Source organism: Poecilia formosa, unplaced genomic scaffold (assembly GCF_000485575.1).
Source record: "Poecilia formosa unplaced genomic scaffold, Poecilia_formosa-5.1.2 Scaffold2450, whole genome shotgun sequence".
Classification (NCBI taxonomy): domain Eukaryota; kingdom Metazoa; phylum Chordata; class Actinopteri; order Cyprinodontiformes; family Poeciliidae; genus Poecilia; species Poecilia formosa.
In genome coordinates, this window is record NW_006802389.1 from 1 (window position 1) to 7804 (window position 7804).

Genomic DNA, 7804 nt, shown 5'->3' on the forward strand with positions numbered 1-7804 from the left:
CCTCTTTGGTCCTGTGTCTGATTCTTTACAGGTCTTGAGTTAATTTTAAAAACCCCAACAAGAGGGGCCTGTCCTTCCAAACAGACTTATGGGATCCTCCCAGTCAGAGCCGTCGTGCACTCTTCGACACACAGCTAGTACTGCACGCGGTGAGCCACCGTAAAATAGCAAAAAAAAAGACTTCACTGAGATGTGGGTCACCATAGCCACCATCAAAGACGCCATATGAACTGTCATATGGCGACAGTTCATATGGCAGCGCCTGCTGCCAGAAAGCGCCTGCTTACTTTCTGGTAAGCAGGCGCAGGCAGATGCCCCCCGTGGCTGTGATCCGAATGGCGGCAGCAAGAAGAAAAACATACAGAGCTACAGGTGGCGCGCCAAGGACGCAGCCACAAAGAAGAATCGCCTGCGCCTCTTTGGGCGAAGGAGCCGGCCCTCCACGGACAGAGGTCCCAGCAGCAGCGGCCTGGCTCTCCGGGTGAGGCAGGCTGGAAGGATCAAACGGGGGGAGATCCCCTTCTGAGTACCATCGCTGTTTGGAAGAATGGGACAGCTCCGAACTTCAACAAGACTGGCTACGGATACCGACTCAAGAATGGGGTCACCATAAGTTACCTCCTCTGCATGGATGGGATTGACTCACTGATCCACACCACCAGGATCTATAGCACTGACAATAGGATGTCATTTGGACTAGAGAAGTGTGGTCGGATGGTTATAAAGAGAGTGAAGGTCATCCACACAGAAGGGGTCTCACTCCCAGAAAAAACAATAGCAGCGATAGAGGACAGTTAAAAGTACCTGGGAATACCACAAGCAAATGGCAACCTCAATGAGGTCACAAGGAAAGGAGCCACAGCCAAATACCTCCAACGAATAAGGCAAGTCCTGAGAAGCCAGCTCAATGGCAAGAACAAGATTTGTGCGATAAACAGCTACGCCTTACCAGTAATCAGATACCCTGCAGGAATAAAGTATGGATAAAAGGAAATTCGCAATAGAGCTTTGGAACCTACATCACTTCATGTGACGTGTACGTCTCGCGCAGTCGCTCGGCGCCATCTTTGTTGGCCACAGACCAAAACAAACTAGTCAGAACACCTATGTTTTCTTTGTGTTACCGACCACAGCGAAGTTGTTTTCAAGTTGGATATTGGATATCCGCGCTCCATGGAGTAAGGGGCGTTTAGCTCAAGGTTGATCCGATTTATGAACACTAATTTCGGCCAGCTGTTCTCTACTGCTCCCTCCTCAAGCGCTCGGAGGTTCACATTGGGGACCGTCAATTTGCGAACCAAACACTCTTGTAAATAAATGCCTTGTCTTGTGACCAACTGATAGAAAAATGTGGTAATTCATGCTATTAACCGAGGCACACTATCCTCTATTAAAATTTTAAGTCATATTCAATATTTTCAATAATTTTAATATTAAATGCTTCCTTCACTAGCTTCCAAATCATGTGCCATTGACTCAAAATCTGTGTGAAATTGTCCTACTAGACTGTATAGATGAGGCACACTCATCTTTATTACATTTTAACACACTTTATATTTTTTAGCTATTTCTGTAGTCAAAATTTAGTATTTTTCTTCAATAGCTTCTAGGTCATGTGACCTATTAACTCAAAATCCATGTGAAATTATTCTGCTAAACCACATAGATTAGGCATATTTTTATTCCATTTTGATCCCTTTTTTTATTTTTTAACCAAAATTATATTTAAAAAATATTTTTAAAAAATGTTCATAAAATGTATTACCTCAGTCGATCATCATATTTGTTACCTGTAATGTTCAATTACATAAAATTCTAGGACAGGATCTATTTAATTACATGTTCACTTACCTGAAATATGTTAAATACAACAAATATTTACTTAAAGTGTGATCTATTTCATAAAATTTACTTTATTATTTAATTACACATTAAATGTTTAAAGATGGACTCTTTCATCTGGTTTGCCATGATGTGGTGTGGCGGTGGACACAAACACAGCAGGCAGTCGACGTACTTTATGTGGATGGTATTTTAATGAACAAAATAAAGCAAAATAAACCCAAAAACCCAGTGTCCTGACAGTTTGCTTACATGTAACAAGCAGGTGTCTGATTATATAATTGTTTACTTTAATCACATAAAATATTTATTTAAAAATCTAATCTTCCATTACGTGTATGTTTATAACCTGAAATACTTTAAATATCAAATTTTTACTTAAAATGTGATTCATTTCTTCACCTGTTTACATGCAACTTGAAGTGCTTCAATCAAACATTTCATGAATGTTTACCACATTAAATTATTAAATGAGAGAAAACAGCCACTTCCAACTGTACACATATTTCAACACAAATGGTTTATGTTCCTCTTCAGAGTGTGCAGCCTTGCTGAGCTTCTCTCCTGGGGTTTCTTCCTTGTCAGCCTCTCCAACTTGCTCCTCTTCTATTGCCTCTGCTACTGTGTTTTCATTATTTTACTCTTCTGGGCTAAATAATGAAAACAGTCTCAGTAACTTGCTGATCCACCATGGTCTTGCTGTATCGCCTCTTTAATTGACGCGGATGTCGGTCTGATGTTGTGGCGTTTACCTTGCAGTGACCCAGATTCAGCGCTGGAACCCAGTCAGGATTGAGCTAATCCATTTCATAGGTCAGCTTGCCTTGAAGAGGACATATCAGAACACACATCAGCATTAATGCTGTAAATTTGATAACACTAGAAAACTTAAATAGTTTACTTCACAATAATGGAATAACCTCTATGTCCACTGACAAAACTCAGACTAAGCTACATAAACAATATAAGCCCGACCTAAACAAGGTTGACCCACTTAAATGAATTCAACATAAGCTGAACATGAGTACACTTGGACAAAATCATAGCAAAAAAAATTATGACACAACACCAACAAAGCAAATTTAGACACTCACCAGAATGGAAATGTCTGGAGCAAACTTGTAGGTATCTGGGGAAGTCGGAGAACGTAATATCAGGACGTCTCAACCGCTGACACCCAGGATATTCGTTTTCTTTTCGTTAGCTCCGATAGCTTAGCCTCCTCGCATTGTTTCCCAGCAGGAAAATAGTGAAATGAAAGTCCATTTTCCATCTTTTTACCGTTTCAGTCGTGTGATCGGACATTACATTCAATAACGCAGCAAGTTCGTACCATAGCTAAATTATTTTAAGTAACTTAGATTCAAAAAATCTGCGAGAATATTGTTTTTGTCGGTTATGTTTATGGCCCCCAAAGATGGCGCTGATATCCCTCCGTCTACAGCAGTGACGATATGTTCCAAAGCTCTACAAGTGTATTCTCTAGATCTCAAATAAAACCTTTGATACCATCAATCATGACATCTTACTAAAAAAAAAACTGGAAAGGTATGGAATTACAGGGATATATTAAACTAGCTTAGAAGCTACATTGGACAAAGGAAACAATTTGTAGAATTAGATAATCAGAAATCAGATTTACTAAACATAACTTGTGGGGTTCTGCAGGGACCAGTGTTGGGACCCAAATTATTCAATTTGTATATAAATGACATAGTCAAAGTGGAATCAGAGCAGCGCAATGTTAGAGAGAGAACGTTCCACAGCTACGGGGCCAGTACCTGAAATGCTCTATTACCACTGGTTTTAAAATAAGTTCTGGGTACCGTCACCAACATCTGATTAGAAGATCTCAAAGTCCTAGGTGGACAGAGAGGCTTTAAAAGATCCAGTATATATTTGGGAGCCTCACCATGAAAAGCCTTAAAAGTCAAGACCAAAATTTTAAAATGAGTCCTAAAATATACAGGAAGTCAATGCAGTGAGGCCAAAACAGGAATTATGTGAGCTGTTCTGTGGGTTTCTTGTGTGCACTTGAAAACAATGGGGTGATTCCACCTAATGAGAGTTTGTTGACTGGCAGGCTTAAAAATTCTGATGCACTGAGGAATTTGGATTCTTTATTTGCACATTTGTCTCATGAGGGGGGCACTGAGTTGACTGCTATGTTTAATGAGCATCATTGTTTGTTTGATGATGTGCCCAGTCGAACTCACTTAATCCAACATGATATCGATGTAGGTGAGGCACAGCCGATTCGCCAGAGCTTTTACAGGATATCTGAAGAGAAGCGGAAGGTAATGGAGGGGGAGATTTGGTACATGCTTGATAATGGTATTGCTGAACCATCTGCATCTAGCTGGGCATCACCTTGTTTCTTGGTGGAGAAGGCTAACAAAAGTTTTAGATTTTGTACAGATTACCGGAAAGTGAACATTGTTACAAAATCTGATGCTTATCCTCTGCCAGTCATGGAAGACTGTGTTGATCAGGTGGGATCAGTTCAGTTTGTCAGCAAATTTGACTTATTGAAGGGTTACTGGCAAGTGCCATTGTCTGAGAGAGCTAGAGAGATCCAGTATATAACAGACCAAACTCCCTTTTGTCTGTTCTCTTACTCTGTAATGAGTTTCGGATTGCGAAATGCACCGGCAACCTTTCAGCATCTCATGAACATGGTTGTCTGGGTTGGAAGGGTGTGCCGTATATTTGGATGATGTGGTGGTCTTTAGTGATACGTGGAAGTAACATCTGGCTCATATATGTAAGCTGTTTGAACGACTGGCTGAAGCACACCTGACCATTAACTTGTCCAAGTGTGAGTTTGCTAAGGCCACTGTTACCTATCTGGGTAAGGTGGTGGGGCAAGGGATGGTGTGTCCAGTGGAAGCCAAAGTAATTGCAATTTTGCAGTATCCCGTACCAACAAAAAAAGAACTCCAGCGGTTCCTGGGTCTTGTGGGGTACTACTGCAGTTTTTGTAAGAACTTTTCTACTGCAGTTTCTCCATTGACAGATTTACTGAAGAATAAAGTGAAGTACACCTGGTCAGCTTCCTGTCAGAAAGCTTTTGATGATGTCAAATCTGTCCTCTGTTCCTCCTATGTTCTTGCAGCTACACGACTGGATCATCCTTTTGACCTGCATGTGGATGCAAGTGATGTAGATGCAGGTGCTGCCTTATTTCAGCAAGATGATGATGGGGGTTGATCGACCTGTGAGTTTCTACTCTAAAAAATTCAACCATTTCCAGTGAACCATTCTGTCATTGAAAAAGAGACATTGGCACTAATTTGGGCTTTACAGCATTTTGAAATATATCTGGATTCTGGCAATGTTCATCTGGTGGTCCATACTGATCACAACCCCGTAACATTTTTGCATTCATTGCAGTGTCCGAATCGGAGATTGATGCGATGGATGTTGTTTTTGCAGCCCTATTGCCTGGATATCCGCCATATTAGGGGTTCGGATATTATTGTGGCAGATGCTTTATCCAGAGCACCATATGCTTAGATTTAATGTATTTAATTTTCATTCCCCTTCTCTCCAAGTTTCGTATAGGCTTTTCCAGTGTCTAGGGTGGCTGAGCTGTTGAGGTGGGGACTGAATGGGTGGTTATGGTAAGACTGCAAAGTCTGTTAGTATTGTAAATGTCACCTAGTTGTTCACTTAAATTGCTGTGTCCTTTTGGAGTTCCTGTAGGGACTCCATTTTTATGGGGTGGGGGAATGTGATGATCCCCTCCTGTTCAGTAGGTGTCTATAGTCCACTACATCTTTTTTCTTGTTTCTTTTCAGGAAGCAGGTAGATGGACTGTTAATTGAATACACCGGCAGCTGATGAATACTGACATCTAGTCAGTCACTAGTCTGCTTGATTGCCCTCCGGACCAGGCCGGAACGAGCAGTATTGGCTCACACTTCTCTCTGACTGGCTGTGCAGATCTCCCAGAGCATAGTTTTTCATAAAATAAATTATTGTTTCTATAGAGCCGCTCGTCTCTCTCCCATTTTTGTCATCGCCTTTGAGCTGGGCGTGACAATAAATAAATAAATAATTAGCTGGCCAAAGGAGTAGATAAACCCCACGGATGTTAAGACTAAGAAGCTACTAACCATACATGGAGTGTTCCACCGAAAATCCAGCACTCTGACTGTACACGAGCCCCAAGGAAGGAGGCAGAGGACAAGTGAGTGTGAGAGCCACTGTCCAGGACAAAACATCCAAGATCCATAAATACATCAAGGACAAGGCCTCAACAGACGATGTGCTCAGCGAATGTCTCAGACAATAGGGAACAGAGAGTGAAGTGCTGGAGGTACCATCATGGGAAGTGATTTGTTGGTGGCTGAATCGATAACATTAAGAAATGACTGAGCCATAAGTGAAGTAGGACAACAGACATTAATATTAAAATCAACAATGAGAACTCAGTCATACCTTGGCATGATATCAGCCAAGAAATCAGAAAAGTCATTTAAAAAGTTTTTGTTGTACTTTGGTGGCTGATAGACCACCTCACAAAGCACAGTGTGAGAGCTAACGAGTTCAAATAGATTAATCTCAAAGCTACTAAACAAGGCCAGAGGGAACTGTTTACAAGTAAAACAACTTTTAAAAACAGTCACTGTACCTCCACCGGAGCCCGACATCCTTGGAGCATTAAAATAGCCGCAGATCCAGGGTACAAGTTCATTAATAATGCTGGAGTCGCCCAAACCACTTGTCCATGATTCTGTTATAAATAAAACATCCAATCCTTGAGAAGAAAAGAAATCCCTAATGACAAAAGTTTTATTTGTCAGCGACCTGGCATTTACCAAACTGATTGTGGCAGAAATCAGCGGGTCTACACCATCTTCTGGAGTCCGGTACTCCCGGCAAAGAGGCCGCAGGTTGCTTGGATTCACCCTGTGTCTACAGGGCCGAGGACTGCAGGGGCCCTCGGGGCAGTCAACCTCAAACTGGAGCAGTGTCTAAAACAGATCCCAGGAACAGCATCAGACGTCTCAGTCCAGAAATGTGCAGTCCTAGGCACAGCCAAGATACTGCGCAGAGCCCTCAAGCTCCCAGGCGTCTGGTAAAGGACCTGAGCTCAGAGGATGAAAGAGACCACCTGCGGAAGGGTAAGAAGGGAATTAACAGTATGTCAAGAACAGTTAGTTATAACTACAAAATTTCTGAATAAATTTCAACGGGGCCTGCCAAAGTGTGCCTGTCGGTTGGAACCCAGCAATCTGATGCTAAAAATTAGCTTCAACGCTAAAGTACACTGCAATGTACTCAATAGCACGTGGAGAGTCACAAGCATGTTGACTAACATGGATTTACTCCATTCAGTATGTGAAAATTAGTGTTGAAATTACCAGTAGTCAAAATGGTTATACAATGACTTCCTCCATTCAGTGTACTAAAGATGGTTAATAAACAAAATAGCTAAAAAGCTTATTTTAGGAAAAAGGCTACTGTTAATGTGAACAGTAGTTACATTAGCAATGTTTATTATAATGTTTGTGCACTGCTTTCTGATTTTTACTTTTGCAAAAGTAAAAATTATCAACAAATATTGTTATTGTTCAAAAAAACATAAGATTTCTTCAGCTCTTTTGAAAAACTACTTATTTTGCACTAAGAAGAATTGTGCAGATGGTGAATTTTGTAGAAAATTAATTTTTTAGTCATTAGTGGTAAATATATTTAATACACATTCAACACAAAAGTAAAAATCTCAATTTATACATCGTGGCAGTTCGTTACCAGAAAAAACCCGTTTATCTCTCAACACCAAATTAATAACAAGTTATATAGTTAAAAAAAAACACAAGATCTTTCAAAATAATGCTTACCTGATTAGACTACAAGACATTTACCATTGGTAAATTTTGCAAAAGTGAAAATCTGAAGTTTACTTTGTGGCACTTGGTTACCAGTAAACACACTCATCTCTTAGCAACAGATT

General features: G+C 40.7%; 2 long non-coding RNA genes across 2 annotated transcripts; one reads left to right on the plus strand and one right to left on the minus strand.

Annotated features, from left to right (window-relative positions):
• Window positions 1-6: 6 nt before the first annotated feature.
• On the plus strand, window positions 7-6398 carry LOC107835425 (uncharacterized). The gene is made up of 3 exons (XR_001661243.1): window positions 7-977; window positions 2105-2107; window positions 5907-6398. It is a non-coding gene; the product is annotated as an uncharacterized LOC107835425 (long non-coding RNA).
• LOC107835424 (uncharacterized) lies at window positions 1424-6852 on the minus strand. The gene is made up of 2 exons (XR_001661242.1): window positions 6666-6852; window positions 1424-6580 (listed from the first exon to the last, which is right to left on the minus strand). It is a non-coding gene; the product is annotated as an uncharacterized LOC107835424 (long non-coding RNA).
• Between the last annotated feature and the right edge of the window lie 952 nt (window positions 6853-7804).